Source organism: Sphaeramia orbicularis, chromosome 11 (genome assembly GCF_902148855.1).
Source record: "Sphaeramia orbicularis chromosome 11, fSphaOr1.1, whole genome shotgun sequence".
NCBI classification, from domain to species: Eukaryota; Metazoa; Chordata; class Actinopteri; order Kurtiformes; family Apogonidae; genus Sphaeramia; species Sphaeramia orbicularis.
Genome location: NC_043967.1, coordinates 53513004 through 53531419, shown reverse-complemented (window position 1 = coordinate 53531419; position 18416 = coordinate 53513004). Strand labels below are relative to the sequence as shown.

Sequence of the window (18416 nt, the reverse complement as noted above, 5' to 3'; positions counted from 1 at the left end):
TGTGGAGAGCAGCGCTGTGTTTACGGCCCCTCCCACCACAACAGAGGATCTGAGCATCTGAAGGTCCACACCAGGGGACGGAGTAAAGACCTCCAACACCCCCCCCCCTTCCAAACATCCCAATATTCAGATGTTTTCCATCGTAGCCCCCCCCCACGCCCAAATGGGACCTGTTAAAGCACAGAATTACATCAGAGAAGAAAGAGGAGGAGGAGGGAAACACAGAAACACAGAGGGAGGAAAAATTCCTCAACTATGAGGGAATTTTACTGCCCTCCTCCCTCTTCACGTCCTGCTCGTGTCCGTTCTGCTGCTGCTGCTGCTCAGTCAGTGAGTCTGAGGCCGATCAGGTAGGATGCATCTGCTCACACACTCAGATTTCTGCAAAAAAAAAAACATCACATTGTCTTCATTCTGCTTCTAAAACCAGGCTTTTCAACACACTCAACTTTCTGCACAGAAAAGTTTGCATTTTCCACATTTCGTCCCTGATTTATAAGATGCTTTTTGTGATTGTGCAGCTCCGACATCATTGAAATGTAACTAAACTCCAACTAAATCCTTATTCTGTGCATTTTTTATCCATTTTATTGCTGATGCTTTTTAAGATTCTGCAGCTCAAACATGAAGTCTATACGTTTGGTTTTGCATATTTTCTGAATTTTAACCCTAATATTTAAGATTCTGCAGCTCAAACGTCACTGAAATGTTAATGTTTGCATATGCTATTTTAATACTGAAGATGCTTTTTGTGATTCTTATAAAAAAAAGTCTAACTTTATTCATTCTGCTTCTAAAACCAGGCTTTTCAACACACTCTCAACTTTCTGCACAGAAAAGTTTGCGTTTTCCACATTTCATCCCTGATTTATAAGATGCTTTTTATGATTCTGCAGCTCCAACATCACTGAAATGTCAGTTTTTTGTATATTTTATTCTAATCCTTAAGATGCATTTTATGATTCTGCAGGGAAAACACCAGCTATGTCCTTATTTTGTGCATTTTTTTCCATTTTAATGCCGGTGTCAGTGAAGCTTTATAAGATTCTGCAGCTCAAATCTGGTCTAAATGCTTATTTTGTCCATTTTTTCCAGATACTTTTTATGTTTCTGTCAAGTAAACACCAACTGAATGCTATTTTTGTGCATATTTTATCAATTATATGGCCAGTGTTTATGGTGCCTTTCAGTGCTGCAACTCAAACATGGACTAAATTCTCAGTTTTGCATATGTTTTAAATTTTATCCCCAATTTTTCAGGTTCTGCAGCTCAAACATCATTCAAATGTCAGTTTTTGCATGTTTTATTCTGATACTTTAGATGCTTTTTTTATCATTCTGCAGACCAAACTCCATCTAATTCCTTATTTTGTGCATTTTTTTATTCATTTAATTTTAGTGCTTATGATGTTTTTTAAGATTCTGCAGCTCAAACATGGTCTAAATCCTGTGTTTTATCTATTTTCAGAAATTTACTCTAATTTTTGAGACAGTTTTTAGTGCTTTTGAAAGATTCTGCAGCACAAACATCAGCTAAATAATATTTTTTTCTATATTCTAGCAATTTTATTCCTAATTCTTGAATGGATTTTGCTGTTATTGCATGCCTTGGTTATAGATTTTCACCAGATTTTGTATTGTTTTTTTTTATTAAGTAAGCAGGCATCTCATTTTTGTCTAAGCTGATAATGAATATTTTTGAATATTTTTAAGTTTTTTAGGGTATATTAAAGCATATTTTTCATCATAGTACAAAAAAACTGTCTACTTTTATCAATTTAGCTAAAAAAAAATCTATATTATAAATATATTTTCTGCAAGTTTTTATTAATTTTCACTTTTGCTGAATCCATAAAGTCTTTATTAATGCCTAATATTCTGTTAAATGTTGCTCATTTTATCCCACTATTGAAAAAAACATGCCTGAATTCAGTAAAACTCCAACATTAACAGGATGAATCAGCCCGTGACCTGATGGTAAACACTGATTCCATCCACACGGAGGCGCTGGTTGATGCTTCCACAGCAGGTGAATTTCTGTAGGAACTCGTCTGAATCGTTGCGTATATTTCGTGTGGCGTCCATATGACCCGGGCTTGTAAACGTCATGATGGATTTCCCAGCGTCCGTCTGTCTAGACCTCAGCTGCAGAAACATAAAAACCCATGAACGCTGTGATGGACGTCTGTTATTACAGCCTCGACACCTCGTTCAGCATCGGATCATCAGTTTTTCATTAAATCTGTATCAGTTATTGAGTTTTAAGGTGACGTTCACCTCAGATAGAGGCTTCAGGTGGAAATAAGGAATCCACCAGTGTGTTATTGATCATTATTAATGATCAATGACGCTTAAAGCTGATATTAAAACCGACAAAAGCCGAACTTTACAGTTAAAACAAACATCTAGGACCAATATTTTAGATTAACAAAAAACATAACAAAAAACACTGACCAATCAGAGAAAACCGAGGTATGGAAACACACCACAGGCATGAAAGAAAAATACATTAGTCACCTGATCTGTTAAATAAATAAGTCAAGTATCAGCTAGGGATGTGACAATTACCGGTATAACGATAAACTGCGGTAAAATCACAGACGGTTAGTATTACCGTTTAAATTCTAATTCTCATGATAACCGTGTTTGATTACCGCACTTTTAGGGGAAAAAACACCTACGTAAAGATCTGCTTTTATGTCAAATATTTGAGTATAGTTTTAATTTATTACAGTTTTAATTTTATATACCTATTATTTGGAACCAATATTCACTTTTAAAGTCTTTGAAAAGGTTCGTTAAGCACCTGTGTGTTATTTATGCAATAAATGATATACATTTTTCAAATTGGATTTTATATTTTTGTTTGTGTTTTTTTGTCCTTTTGTGTTTTTATAGTAGGTTAAAGTGAAAAAAAATAATAGACAGATGATATAAATGAAGTTGTGCTGAAAAAAAGATCCCAAGCATGGTTATAGTGAACATTTGTTTATATAGTATATAAAGGCAAAATCAAAAGGACTGAAAAACGGACAAAAGAGACTCAGACCACTAAGGGTTAATATTTGAATGTTTCTGCAACAGAAGGGACATTGTGCCAATTATTATTATTTTTTTTTTAAATACAACTTGGTTAAATTATTTCAGTGTGTGTATCAGTACTTTTTGAACATTTTGAGCACAGTTTCAACAATACTGCGATAATAATGATAACCGTGATAAATTTGGTCACAATAACTGTGATATGAATTTTCATATCGTTACGTCCTAGTAAGAGCATTGTCTGAAAACATGGAGTCAAATAGAACACAGCTGATTTTTATATGAAAATAATGAGAAAATTCATGAAATCACTAATATTGCCGTATGCTGATGATATTTAACCCTTTGATGCATAAATGGGTCCAAATGACCTGGTGATGTTTTATTGTACGTCTTTTGTAATGAAAATATATTATTTCATATTCCAGGTATTCCTCAAAAAACATGTTATTGACCTCATGATATTTAAAATTTGAACTTACCTTCTATAGATTTGATGTAATTGTAGTTTTTGTTTTACTCCCCAAGCTTCCATCGTTGGGTCAAAATGACCCACATTCATTTACAATAGAATTAAATCTGAACCTTGATTCATTCAACAGTAAAACCAAAGGACTCACTCACTGAATGGATGTGGATATTGTTCTATTGTGTTATATATTCTATATTCTGTTCTATTCTGTATTCTAATTCTATATTATATACTAGTGCGTTGACCCGTGTGGATCCACAGGTTCCAGATGTGGTCGTTTTTATGCTGTTGTGTATTTGTGCATGCTGTTCTGCATTTGTCCAGCCGTCACCGCCAAAGCATTCTGGCCATAGCAACATGATATAAGGCTGTTGTGTTCAGAATGACTAATATCTGCCAAAATAGTGGTCCGATCAACTTACCGTTTTCATTAGTCTGTTCATTGACCAAAAACGCTTAAGTATGACAACCTGCAGCAGTCAGCTGTGTACGGAGTTAGTGTGAATCTGCAGACACACACACACACATATACACACACACAATACACACACACACACATACATGCACACATACATGCAGCTATGCACACACACCAGGGCCACTTGGCTTTTGTAATATAGATTATATAATATATACAGAGGTGTGTAATCCCAGCTCGTACAGTAAAAGTCCTGCCGTGCACTAGTTCCTACCTGTTCACTTAACACAGGTGATTCCACTAAGTCTCCCTTCATCTACCTGGATGAGGAGTTGTGCTCGTCCCAAATGGGCAGGTTCAGTGAGTGGTTGGAACAAATTCATGGCAGGATTTTTACTTTATGGAGCTGGGATTACCCACCTCTGACTATATATATATATATATATATATATATATATATATATACAGGGTGGGGAAGCAAAATGTACAATGAACATTTAGTTGTTTTTTCTCAGCAGACACTACGTCAGTTGTTTTGAACCCAACATATACTGATGTCATAATCATACCTAACACTATTATCCATACCTTTTCACAAACTTTTGCCCATATGAGTAATCAGGAAAGCAAACGTCAAAGAGTGTGTGATTTGCTGAATGCACTCGTCACACCAAAGGAGATTTCAAAAATAGTTGGGGTGTCCATAAAGACTGTTTCTAATGGAAAGAAGAGAATGACTATGAGCAAAACTATTACCAGAAAGTCTGGAAGTGGAGGAAGCAACAAAAAAACGGACCAAAGCTTTTATTAAAGCTCTCAAATCCAAAATCCTAAAGGATCCAACCAAATCCATGAGAAAAATGGCAACTGAACATGAGGTAGACAACAAGAGCGTTAGAAATGCAGTAAAATATGATTTGAAGATTTAAATTCTCATGACTTTCAATAACTAAACTGGCTCATACACTGTCTTTCAATCCCTGCCCTCAAAATATTGTACATTTTGCTTCCCCACCCTGTATGTGTATATATATATATATATATATATATATATATATATATAGTAAGCTTTTCAAATTTCCTAAATATTTTTAAAAGCATTTTAAATTGTTACAAATGTAGTTTTTAAAAAAATCAAACATGAAATCATTCTTTGTGGACCAAAATATAATACAAATAATTATTTTTAACGTCACAAATGACAAAGTGTCCTAAAACACATCGATTTAAACCCGGGTCATTTTGAGTGGAGGGTCCAGACCCTCAGGCACCGAAGGGTTAAAGTTGGGAATCTGAAAACCAGTGGAATCCTGTGGGAAAGTTGACTTTAAAACCTTCTTCCATCATTGATCAAATGTCTTATGGTCGCAAAGTGAAAATAATTTCACTAAATAGAATATATGACGCATAAAACCCTGGTACCAGTTCAGTTTGTGATTCCACGCTGAATTCGAGGATCTGATATTTTATCACCAGATAAATCTTCATCCCCTGAACTGGCTGTGTTTGGTGTTTTCTTAACCTACACTGTGGAGAAAGTGTGGAAAGTCTTAATCTGAGGACAAGCTTATTTGAGTTCTGAGCTGCCAGAGGACATGCTGAGTTTGGACCCCCTTAAATAAACTGGATCCACTGGGTTTTCATTTTTACTTTATTTATAACGTTTATTTAATAGGAACAATGTAAATTACTTCGTATAACTTCTGCCTGTTACAAATAAGCTGTAGTAACTGATGGTTCACATAAAACATTGTATCTGTTGGTCGTTTCCATCTCCGGTCCATTCATCTCTTCCTCAGCAGAGCAGAACTCATCTCTTGTAAATGTTTTAACCCTTTCTTATGGATTGACACTTTTTTTTTTTTACAGCCTTTTGCAAACAGTTAACACAGATGTCATTCAAGCAGCCCAAAGCCACTGTTGTAACCATGGTAAACCCAAACAGAAACCATATATTCTTCATACTACTAGAACCTTACTTCCATCAGTCTGGAACCGTCTGAAGCACCTGTTTGACGCTGTTTCACCCAAATCTACAGTCAGCACCAGTCTGCAGCTGACCCCAGGACCCTCATTGACTCTTTTATTTTCTGTCATAGATCTGATTTGGGTTCATTTTCTGTCATATTTACAGTATTTCAGTTTCAGCCACAGTTTGAACTCAAATAATACCATGAACTCAGTCAAAGTGGGCTTCAAAGTGTTTTGCTGGCTGGAAACCGTTCTTTGTCAGATGGTAAATTTGTCCCATATCTGATGTAGAAACACAACAAATGAACTGTGTGTTTTGTTATAGTCATCTGTTATGTAATGAGTGATTGGACGAGCTCATACATTTGTTTGCAAATTGTGTCGTTTGAAGGTTAAATTAGCTTTTGTTTCATATTTTAAATGTTTCGTCACAGTTAGTCTTTTGCAAATGAAAGGTTGTCATTTTTGACCATGAGTGTCGGTGTTTAACCCATACAGACCCAGGGCTACGTCTGGGGCAAGTCCCTAATGAGTTTGTCTCTATTTAACCTTTTTAAAGTTGATTATCACCATTTATCGTCATTTTATCCTCTCCATTTTACATTTTTTCAGTGAAACTTAGGTATTTACCTGTATTAATTAATGATAATGTTCTTAATCATCATGCTGAGATTACAGTTAGAGGGTTACTTTACTGAAACAGAGAAAAACTTGAGGGAAAAAGGGACTTTTTCACCAAAATCTATCATTAACTGAACATAAACCAGTGTGTCCATCCACTGTCATTGATCCAACTCCATGTTGTAGAAGATGACATTTGTCGCCTGTTTTATTCTTTTTTTCTTCAATTTTGTTCAGTTTGTGGCTTATTTTGTGAATATTACTTATTATTTGTTGATTTCTTATTCATTTTTGCTCATTTTTATTCATGACCTTTGCCTCTTTTTGTTCATTTTGTGCTTATTTTATTATTTTTTTTCCCTTATTTTAGTAAATTTTTTGCTTATTTTTTCCCACATTATTTGTTATTTTGTAAGGGTTTTTTTTATTCATTTTGTTCATTTTATCCACTGTCATTGATCCAATTCAAGGTTATAATAGTTTTGGATTTTTCATTATAGTTGAGTTCTTATTTAGTTTTGATTTTTTTTCACTAATTCAGTTAGTTTTAATTATTTTTTAGAGCAGGTTTACTAGGGTTTTTTTTTTTTAGTTTTTCATATTTTCTAAATGCTTAGTTTTAGTTTATTTAGTTTCCTACAGGTTCCTGGAGGTTCCTGGAGGTTCCTACAGGTTTCTGAAGGTTCCTGCAGGTTCCTGGAGGTTCCTACAGGTTCCTACAGGTTTCCTACAGGTTCTTGGAGGTTCCTACAGGTTCCTGCAGGTTCCTGCAGGTTCCTACGGTTCCTGAAGTCCTACTGGGTTCTCCCTGTCCTCGGTTGCCAGGTTTTACAAGAGCTGTGCTCAGAGTTTTCTTTGGCTGCTGAACACTGGCCTCAGTGTGAAGGGAAAGAGGAAAAGACTCAGATTAAAGATTAAAAAAAAAAAACAGCAGTGAGTTGACGGTGAGGAGAGGCGGAGGTTTTACCGCCGATTTTCTCCAATGTTTCGACCGTAGAAACTGAAGCAGCTGCTGAGTTTTACCGAGTTTGAGTTTGCATTGAAGTGGATCAGCAGCAGGTGTGAATTATGGGAAAGGAGAAGACGAGGAAATATGTCAAATATGTTAAATATGTCCAACGTGTCCTCATACCTGAACCAGGACAGAATTTACAGACAGAAAACCCCTCTGATGGAGTTCAAATAGTGCATTATTTACCTTTAGGCTGTGGAAATGCACGACGGAGGTTCAGTTTAGGAACAAATAACCAGACGATCAGAACCATCATGGTCTGCTGTGGTTAAAATTACTGAAAATGTAATTAATAACTGATATGTAAATTTAAGGCTGAAGACGTTTTAAAAAGGACTGACTTGTTTTAAAAAGGAGCAAAATATGAATATGTTGTATTTTTACAGCACTTTTTGGATGAAATCTTGTTGTCATTAAGACTCATGAGTGAAAGGGAGTTTTTGGGATTTTTTTCTTAAATCTGATACTGGAGAGGAAAAAAAAAAAAAACATGCAGCGAAATCCCTGTCTCTGTTGGTACTGTCAGTGGAAACACACTGAGGTTTTTTCCAAATGCAGGTAAACGATAAAAGCTTCTGTGGTGGAAAAGGGACTCATGTCTCAGACTTAGTTTCATGTTGAACTCTTTATATAAAACTCACTCAGTACATGGTTACAGACACTTCTTTGACTGAATGTATAAATATGGCTTAACCCTCTGGTATCCAGGTGAGTATATTATGCACACTTTTTATTTCATGTTTATAAAAGGTGTCATTCTGAGTCAGTGTTTTACCTACAGCGGCGTTTCCCAGATCTGTCCAAAGTCGACTCTAACGGGACATTAACGGGTGGGTTTTCTTCCAGGTGTAAACCCTTCGCAGACTCGGACGAGGACATGATCGTCGTCTGATCGTCGAACCCATCCAGAAAAAAGGTCACCTAATCAACCGTTCACCGTTCACCTGCTTCAGCTCCGCCCACAGCCATGCTACGCTCCGCCCCCTCCTTCCTCTCCTCCTCCCCCTCTTCCTCGTCCTGACCCCGACAGCCTGCCAGGAGTTAGAGGTCAGAGGTCAAAGGTCACCCAGGACACCAAACCGGATGCTATAAAGGTAATTCAGCAGGTGGTTTAATGATGGATGAGTTTATACAGATGTTTCATAATCGATCAGTTAAAGGTCGATCAGGAGTGGATTTTATTGGATGATATAAATTATATTTATTAACAGTTTAATAGATTCAATGAATACGGAAGAGGATAAGGGTCCTGGAAAAAAAAAACATTAAGGTCCAATAATATTTTATTATTATTATAATTATTATTATAATTATTATTATTATAATAATATTATATTATTATTATTACTAGCATTGTACCCGTGGTGCCATTGTACGATAGCATGATAAGCAGAACTTGTCTGCCACCACTATCCATTTGTAAACTAACATTTAATCATACATTGTGTAGGTAATAATTTGAGCCAACATGTGAGGCATGAAGGGAAGAGCATGTATGTGTTTGGCCTGTTAAGCATGATTACATTCATGCAGCGGTAGTGAACTGCAGCCTGCACAGTGTGGTGTGGTCTGGTAGGACGAGAAATGTCATGAACGGCAGCAGAACCACCAGTGTTGGGCAGATGACTTTGAAAAAGTAATTAATTATAGTTACTAATTACTTTTCCAAAAAAGTGATCTAATTAGTAACCAAATTACTCCCTCATAAATGTAATTAGTTACCAGGGAAAGTAGTTATTGTGTTACTTTTTTTTGAAAAACCATCAAATATGTAAAAGGAAACTGATTTTTGAGCGTGTTTCATGACCCGTTACATAGAGTAGAACAGCAGACAGGTACTGAAGACCAGGACTGTGGTGAGGCCGGGGTCCACCGGGGCCCGGCCGGGGACCACCGGGCCCGGCCGGGGACCACCAGGGCCCGGCCGGGGTCCACTGGGGCCCAGCTTTTCTACCACATGAATGCATGTCTGCATTTATAGAAGCAGATGCTCCTCCAGTTAATGCCACATCTGCACTTCTTTCAGTGGCTCCTCCCTGACCCAGCGGTAAATGCCTTCAGTCCAGTCAGTCGGACTGTCACTGATAACTCCTCCCCTAAATTAGCTGTGCACGTAGCTGCATTCAAGTGAATGGGATGTGCTGGGACAACTCAAACTCACAGATGTCATTAGTGGTTCAGGTGAAGGCAGCGTGGACAACTCAGACTCATGGACACACAGGTGACGTATGAAGGCGGTGTGGGCAATTTGAATAGAAGAACGGCACGTAAACAAATGACTTGCAACGAATCGGTTCTTAGTGTTCATTTAAAAGAGCCGTTCAAAAGACTCAACTCGTCCACGAACGTCACGTCTTTCATGCCTGGCTGAGCGAGCCAGGACAGATAAAATCGGCCAGAATACCTCACAACATTTGAATACAGACATAAAATTGTGCCTAGTAGATAGTCAGGTAATGTTTGTATTCATTTAGCGAGTTTGGCAGCGATGGGGCCTGTGAAGGCTGAGGAACACCTGTACAAACGCCCACCTGTGATGGAACATCGACAAAGACGCGCTTAATCGGACAAAGACGTGCAGACTGTCCATTATAGCAGGATGAGAACAAAAGTCTGAAGTCTGACTTTAATCTCATAATTCTCACTTCTTCCTCAGAATTCTGGCTGTTTTAAATATTTTTTTTTATTATTGCTCTGAGATTAAAGGCAGAATTCAGAGCGAAAAAAGTCAGAATTCTGACTTTTTTCGCTCTGAATAATAATTAAAAAAAAACATATTGGACTTTAATTTAATTTTTTTTTTCCAATGGCCCTAATCCTCTTCCATAAATAAACCACCTTCTGCTGTTAAAATATATAAATATATGTAGGTGTTTTTAAGTGTCAAAATTTTAACCGCTGATCCAATGATTTTCTCTAAAAAGTGACAGAAAATGAAGATTCTTAGTTTTATTATTGGTGTTCTGTCATTTATAATCATATACTTATGTATCATAGAATTTTTTTGACACATAAAAAAACACCAGGTAATATTTAATATTATAATTGATGTCTGTAACTTTCTGAAGAAAGATTGGACATAAAGTATAGTTTGGAGCTGAAAACGTCTGAGTAACGTTAACAAACTTCACAATGTCACAAAAATTAAATGAATGATTGAATGGATGAATAAAAATAAATACATACATACATACATACATACATACATACATACAGAAATAAAACCCTGGTCTGGGAAATCATCCATTCACAGACTAAACAGCTGTGAAGAATAAAATAAAATAAAACAAATGAAAAAAAAAAGGCCTCATTTGATCAGAACAGAGAAAACAAGGGAAATAGATGAAAACACTGAAATCACAAAACAACACAACCTTAACAATAATAATAATAATAATAATAATAATAATAATGGTAAAAACAATAGAGGCAGTTAAAATACAAGTCAGCTGAATCAGATAAAATGAGTAAATCATGGTAAAAGATATGAATGAACTCATTTTAATCATTATCTGAGTAAAAAAAAAACCTAAATCAACGGAACCTTCGATGGAATTAAATCCTTTCAGTCTGTTCTGTATGAGCTCAGATTAAAATCAAGTAATTTTATGAACTTTATGGATAAATGTTGTGTCGTCAGAGTTGGAATCAAACTTTAAAACTAAAAATACTTTGAGTTTTGTTCATTTATCTGTTTATTTTTTATTTAAATGAACATTTCTCTTTCGTACCTAAAGACATTTGTTGTCACATGATCAACATGTTTATTATCCCATGATGCAACAGGTTTGTTTTTCTTTTACTGATGAAGCGTCAAACCCTCGTCTGACTGACCCATGTTTTGTATTGAGTCCTTTTTACACTTTTGTTTGTCAGTGTTTTGGCTGATTTTACCTCAAACTCAGTGATTCCATTTTAAAACCACTGTGTACAAATGCAGGTTAGTCTGCCTCTAGGTTTGTGGACTTTTCTTATTTTTAGTAAATCCTCATGAGTAATCTGATTTATTTTACTGTGTGAAATTAAAAACACATCACTGAGCCTCTTCATCAAACTAGTTTTTCACCAAATCTAAACAAAACCCAGATTTTAATTCTTAAAATGCTGTTATTTGAATATCATGCATTATTTTTCATCACCTCAGGATATTAAATGTTATTTTCTGATGATAACTCTGTCTTTATCTCCACATAACAGCAGGATGAACTCATCTGAACACAGTTATTTCTTCATCTTTGTAGATAACGTCTGTCAATAATAAGCTTGAATAAAAAACGACCAGTTTATTCATATTTTGCTCATGAGAATTCAGATACGAGCTCAAACATGTCATTTCTGTCCACGTTTTCAGATACAGATCATTAAAACATGGATTTAGTTTCTGTTTCTTGTTCAGAAACATCAGATGTGGATCTCCCCTCTTGTCTGTGTGAAGTGTTTTTTCTGGACCCGCCCGTCGCTGTGGTTGAAACCGACACATGGGACGTGGTTTCATTCACATCATCTGTTAAAACAGATTATCAGCTTCCATCATGGAACTGCAGAAAATAAACTACTGTCCATGTTCTGTCTGTTCAGTTTAGACCAGGGGGTGTCAAACATACGGCCCGTGGACCACCACCGGCCGCCAAAGGGTCCAGTCCGGTCCATGGGATGAATTTATGACATGGAAAAATTACACTGAAGATATTAACAAGTAGTTCCAGGCACAACAAGCCCCGCCCATCGCACGTATTGTAGCTTATTTTGGCATCGATCCAGTTGATTTTTTTTTTTTTTACTTTATTTAAATATCAATATACAACATTGTCAAACATTTAACACAGAACACAATACATAAGAATACAGATACAAAAATAAAATACAATCATACAATCAGTATATGAACAGAAAACATTTTCATTAATTCATATACAAAAAATACATTTAAAAAATAAATAAATACATAAAAAATTTCATTAAATGTCAGAAGATACATTCAATAACCTGAAGCTGTTACATGTTATTTGAAAATAAGAACAAATGTCTGCAGTGTTTAGTTAATTTTTTCATCTTATTGGGAAAATATTTCATTCATAAGCAAAACTTTTCAGCCTCCAAACCAAGCTTTCCTCTTTTTTTAATTGAATTTCACTCACTTTATAAAGCATTAGCCCTTGTTAATAATAAAAAATGGGACATTTCTAGATAGTTATAAGTTATTTAATGCATCGATCCAGCTGATGTCATCATGTGTATACGTGTGATGATGTCATATTAATTACCTGTATATATGTGGCAAAACTGAAGGAAATTGAAACAAAATTGATGTTTTTATAGACATGTGAAACTCTGCTCATTATAAGTAAATGGAAGAAAAAAGATTTTAAAAATTCATAAAACATTTGAACTTTGACCTACTTTTCCCAAAATATAACCACATCTATTCTGGGTCACTGACAGTCTATAAACTTAATTTGGTATGAATTCAACCAATAGTTTTGGTGCTAAAGTGTAAACAAACAAACTGAACCAAAAACAAAACCCGAGGTTATAAATGATCTTCAAATCATTTTAGTTTAGGTTCCACATTCAGAACAATATGATCAGGTGGCTCAGACCAGTAAAATAATAACACAATAACCTATAAATAATGACATACGCATTAACACCTTTGTTTTAGTGTAAAAATTTTTTTTTTTTACATTAAAAGGGCACTGCATAGACGATGTACTTTCGTTTTAAGGTTCTGAAGGCCCTCTAGAAGCAGGATTCTGGAGGGTTAACCTTCTGGTGTCTGGGTGAGCATATCATACACATGATAAAAGCTCATAATATTTTTCAAAAGTTGTTGTAGGTCAGAATTCAAACTTTTTTTTTTTTTAATTTTAACTCAACCACTAAAATCATGACATTGTAAATGATGTTAAATGCCTACACTAACAAAATACACACTGACACATTTTAGCATTTAACATTTGACCTAGCACAAAAAAATTATAATATATACCAGTCAGTGTTGGTGTTAGTCATTGATATATGCCAGAATGAAAAAATGAAAATTAGAAATCCGATTTTTATGTAGTATTTTAAAAAAAAACTGATGTTTTTTGCAATTTTACTTTACAAACATGGTATTTAAAGGGTTAAAAATATGGCAGTTATTGAGTATTTGGTATTTTTGTTTATGGCTCAAGCTGGTGAAATTAAAAGAAAAAAAGAAAAAGAAGTTTAAAACAAACTGTATGAAGAACATGTTGACATTATTACTGTACTGTGCAGGTTCCACTTTTGGTGATTAGAAGGACTTCTATGGGCGGGACACCAGCGGGATAAACCTGTTTTTACATCCTGTTCAGGGTTTTTATTCATGGTGTGGTTATAACAATAATAATAATAATAATAATGATACATCACACTTATATAGTGCTTTTTTTGGACGCTCAAAGATGCTTCACAAACAAACAAAACAAAAGGTGAGTTTTCAGCAGTGATTTGAAGTTTTGTATTGAGTCTGAGTTCCTAGTGTTTAGTGGGAGTGAGTTCCGTAGGGCGGGGGCAGCTGCAGTAAAGGCTTGGTCCCCCAAGGTCTGGTATCTTACGAACATGGCATTTAAAGGGTTAAAAATATGGCAGTTATTGAGTATTTGGTGTATTGTGTTTGAAATACACTTCTCTGCTCCCGGAGCGTAAACTCCTTCTGTGACGCGTCCAGATCTTTTGAATGTGATGTGGTCCAGATGACCTGTGGTGGTCCTTCCAGGTGCTGATCTCCGAGGGCTGCGCCACCCAGGGCGACGACGCCGACCCCGCCCACGGAGGTAAACCCACCGCACCCTGACACTGGAACCCACAGGGGGGTTTCCTCCACCCTGACCTTCTGTGAACTCCTCCTCAGGTAAAGAGATCGACCTGAGTCCTGGTTCTCCTCTGGTCCTGACCCATAAGATCAGAGTGATCCCGACCGGGTCTGGATCTGGGTCCGGGTCTTGCGGCTGCGAGGCGGACTTCGCCGCCCTGAGGGAGCGTCTGGAGCGGTTGGAGAGGGAGGTGTCGTCGCTCAGGGAGAAATGTGGAGGAGCTGAGGGTGGATGCTGCACCTCCAAGGAGAGCAAAGGTAGGAAAAAAAAACACACCAGAAACAGCCAATGAAACACCTGAAGTTTCATCACATCACAGGGTGGAGATGCATGATGGGAAAAAAAACAAAACAAACAATAACCATGCATGAATTTTGAAAAAAAGGCTCTAAATTCTAATTTTTTTTTTTTTTTTTTGATTGACTTTATTACTCAAAATTAGGCTCAGGTTAAAATGCATTTTGAATTTTTTTAAAATATGGTTTTAATAACAAGATATTTAACCTCCTGAGACGCAGGAAAGTACAAGTTTTGGCTTTGTTTTTTTTTTTTTTTTTTTTTTTAATTAAATAATTGCCTATATTGGAATCATCATGATGCAACAGATTCTTCAGATGCATTTTTTTTTTTAATTTTATGGAATGGCCTTTGTGGTGGACAGTTTTTTTGTTTGTTTTTTGTATAAAGTTGTGAAACTCATGTCCAAACGAGGACAGAAAACCCATAGCTGGGTCTTAGGACGTTCACTTTATGAGATCACAGAGCAGTCCACGTTCTAAAACTAAGACGATCCTTTGGTTCACTGTGTTACTGAGGGTCTGTAGAGACTGCCCCCATGTGGTTTGGAGAATAGTGCCTTCATAACCTTTGGAAAGTGAGCTTCAACTTTGTGTCCACAGATGTGGACGTCATGCATGAAAGGGATAGACATTTTTATGAAATACTCCAACACAGAGGAAAGTTTACTTCACTAATGGTGTGAGCAGCAGAAATACAAATAAATACAAATAATGAATCAAATACATGGATGAGACCTGTTTGAACAGAATGTCTTCATTTACATGTGGATAAAACAACAGATGGACCTGGTTCAACAGTGAAACTGAGGAGGAGACGCATCATTTAAACATATGATAATCTGTCAACGTTTACACGACCGTAAAAATCTGATGACTGTCAGTAATTATGTCCACAAATGGACTTTCAGGGATGTAATGGTTTTACACCGAACGCTGCCGTTGGATCTCCTTGGTGTTTTGTCGATAACTCGGACAGATTTGGTTGGATGTCTTCTCCTTGATAACCAACATAGTGGACCCCTAGTGGAAGAGCCCTGTTCATTTCAGCTTCTCTATGAGTATTATAAGTCATCCACATGGGGGCGCTCTAGTTGAAAATCTGTTTTTTGGACCTAAATGAAGCAGTAATCGGCCATTGAGATCAAATTTGGTTCATATTGATCGTCTTCCAAATGTCCATGTTCCGTCTACCATCCAGAGTTCATCTGGAGTCATTTTCATTCTGTAGGTGGAGTTCTGAGGGTTATCTGTTATTGTCTTCAACTCACGTTGTTTCGTTTTTCATTTTATTCATTATTGTATCACATTTTGTTTGATTTTGTTACATTTGTCATTATTTTACTCAGTTTTTGTTTGGTTTTGTTCATTTCCTCATCATTTTATTAATTTTTTTTTAGTTTTGCTCATTTTATTCATTATTATATTCAATTTTTGTTTGGTTTTCCTCATTTTTTCCTTTATTTTACTCTGTTTTTGCTTGGTTTTGTTCATTTCTTCATTATTTTATTACATTTTTATTTAGTTTTGCTCATTTTTCATTATATATCACATTTTGTTTGATTTTGTTATATTTTTTATTATTTTACTCAGTTTTGTTTGGTTTTGTTAATTTTTTATCATTTTATTTAATTTTCATTTAGTTTTGCTCATTTTATTCATTATAATATTACTTTTTTTTGGTTTTTGGTCATTTTTTCATTATTTTACTCAATTTTTGTTTAGTTTTGTTAAGTTTAGTCATCATTATATTACAATTTTACTTAGTTTTGCTCATTTTGTTCATTATTATATTTAATTTTTGTTTGGGTTTTCCTCATTTTTTCATTATTTACCTCCGTTTTTGTTTGGTTTGGTTCATTTCTTCATTATTTGATTGAATTTTTGTTTGATTTTGTTAAGTTTTAGTTTTTATTCAACTTTTTTCTTTTTTTTTTTTTTAGTAAATATAGGAAGTTAAATGTAGGAAAATACATGATTTGCAGTGAAAAATACAAAATACGGAGGATAACATAATAAAAAATGGTGATAAATCACTTAAAAAAGGTTAAATAGACAGAAAAATTCATTTGCGAACTCCTACAAAAGTAGCAGAAACAGACAAACTGACATTTCACATCAATATTATTCTGACTTTCTGAAATCATTTTACTACTGTTTTATAGACAGACATGTGAATTTCTGTCTTATTTTCTTAAACATTGCTTTGTGGAAAAAGAAAAACACAAAAAGTAGCAGTAACTAATTAACCATCTGGTCTTTTTGTCTAATTCTAACGTAAACGTCTGGTCCTAGAATCACTTCTCTTCATCCTTTTTCTTCACTTCAGTCCTGACTAATACTGTTGGCAAAGTGTGGATTTAAATGCATCTGTTTCTCAAAAATAAAAGTTAAAAAAAAAAAAAAAATCACATCAGATAGTTTGACACTTCATTCATTCAGGTGTTTATGACTTTGACTTGGATATTTCGTGTTAGGTCTCACAGTTCCAATAGTGTTGCAATCGACTGATTTCAATAATTGACTCTTTCTTGGTGGAAGCTCGTGTTATTACGTCAGTCTTTAAAAATCCACTGTCATTCGACTTCTGCTTTGTTTCACTTCTGTCAAATAATTATGTCGCCAATTATCAGTTTTAAACAGTAACATGATATGTGAGTTTATACATGACGTCACTAAAACTATGTGAAAAGCAGAAAAGTCAGAGAAAACTATGGAAAACACTGAATAAGATGTAAAAGGAGGTTTAACCCTTCGGTGTCCCGCCCACAGAGGTCCTCTAACCAATAAAAACACATCATCTGCACAGTGGGGTGGTAACGTCAGAATGTTTTTCACACACTTTGTTTTTATTTTTATTTTTTTTGTATTTCATCAACTTGAGTCATAAACAAAAATACTCAATTACTGTCATATTTTTTAACCCTTTAAATTTCATGTTTGTGATGTAAACAAACCATAGTTTGTTCAAAGTTCATAGTTTTGGATGCAAAAAACACAAAAAAAGACTTTTTCACCCTCAATATCATGGAAATTGACATTTAAAAAAAAAACAAAAATTTTTGGTTGTTCAGAAGGACCACTAAAGACTCCAGTTTCAATGATTGTGTCAATGATTTAATGGATTTGGCTTTACAGGGTTAATTCTGACCTACAACAAACTGTGAAAAATAATATATTTTGTAACATGAAGTGTAAAATGTGCATAATTCACTCACCTGGATACCAAAGGGTTAAAGACCTGCAGTGGGATGAAAATGAACACAAAACATCAGAACAGTGTTTTTTTTTGTTGAAATGTAGATTTTTAGTTCAAAATGGACAAAACCACATGATTATTTGTGGTTTTAAATAATATGAAATGCTCAGTGTGCATAATATGCTCACCCAGATACCAGAGGGTTAAAGACATGTTTGATGGTAGAACGGTCAGTAAAAGTGTTGACATTTGGGGAGTTCATGGTGTATTTTTGTATGTTCGGTTCCACAGGAGAAATAAAGTAGATTATTTTAGTTCATTTGGGAAACTCTGCTGTAGGTCAAACACTGACTCAGAATAAAAACATCTGAACTGTCCCTCAAACGTTAAGTGAAACCGTCCAGTTTTATCAGTTTCGTCCACGTGACGCTGATAAACAGACGCTCGGTGGGAACTTGGCGGCGGCGGTGGGGTGGGGGGGGGGGGGGGGGTTAAAGGGTTCTGACCGATGTGGGTCCACTCCTTGGATCAGAACCATCCTCCAGA

At 35.5% G+C, this 18416-nt stretch overlaps 1 protein-coding gene and 1 long non-coding RNA gene across 2 annotated transcripts in view; both read left to right on the top strand.

The window, feature by feature from the left end:
* The window catches only part of LOC115428216 (uncharacterized), a 250354-nt gene that overhangs the window by 195925 nt on the left and 36013 nt on the right, over positions 1-18416 (top strand). The window lies entirely within an intron of this gene.
* Positions 8611-14623, top strand: LOC115428224 (uncharacterized). The gene is made up of 3 exons (XR_003936591.1): positions 8611-8630; positions 14279-14336; positions 14414-14623. It is a non-coding gene; the product is annotated as an uncharacterized LOC115428224 (long non-coding RNA).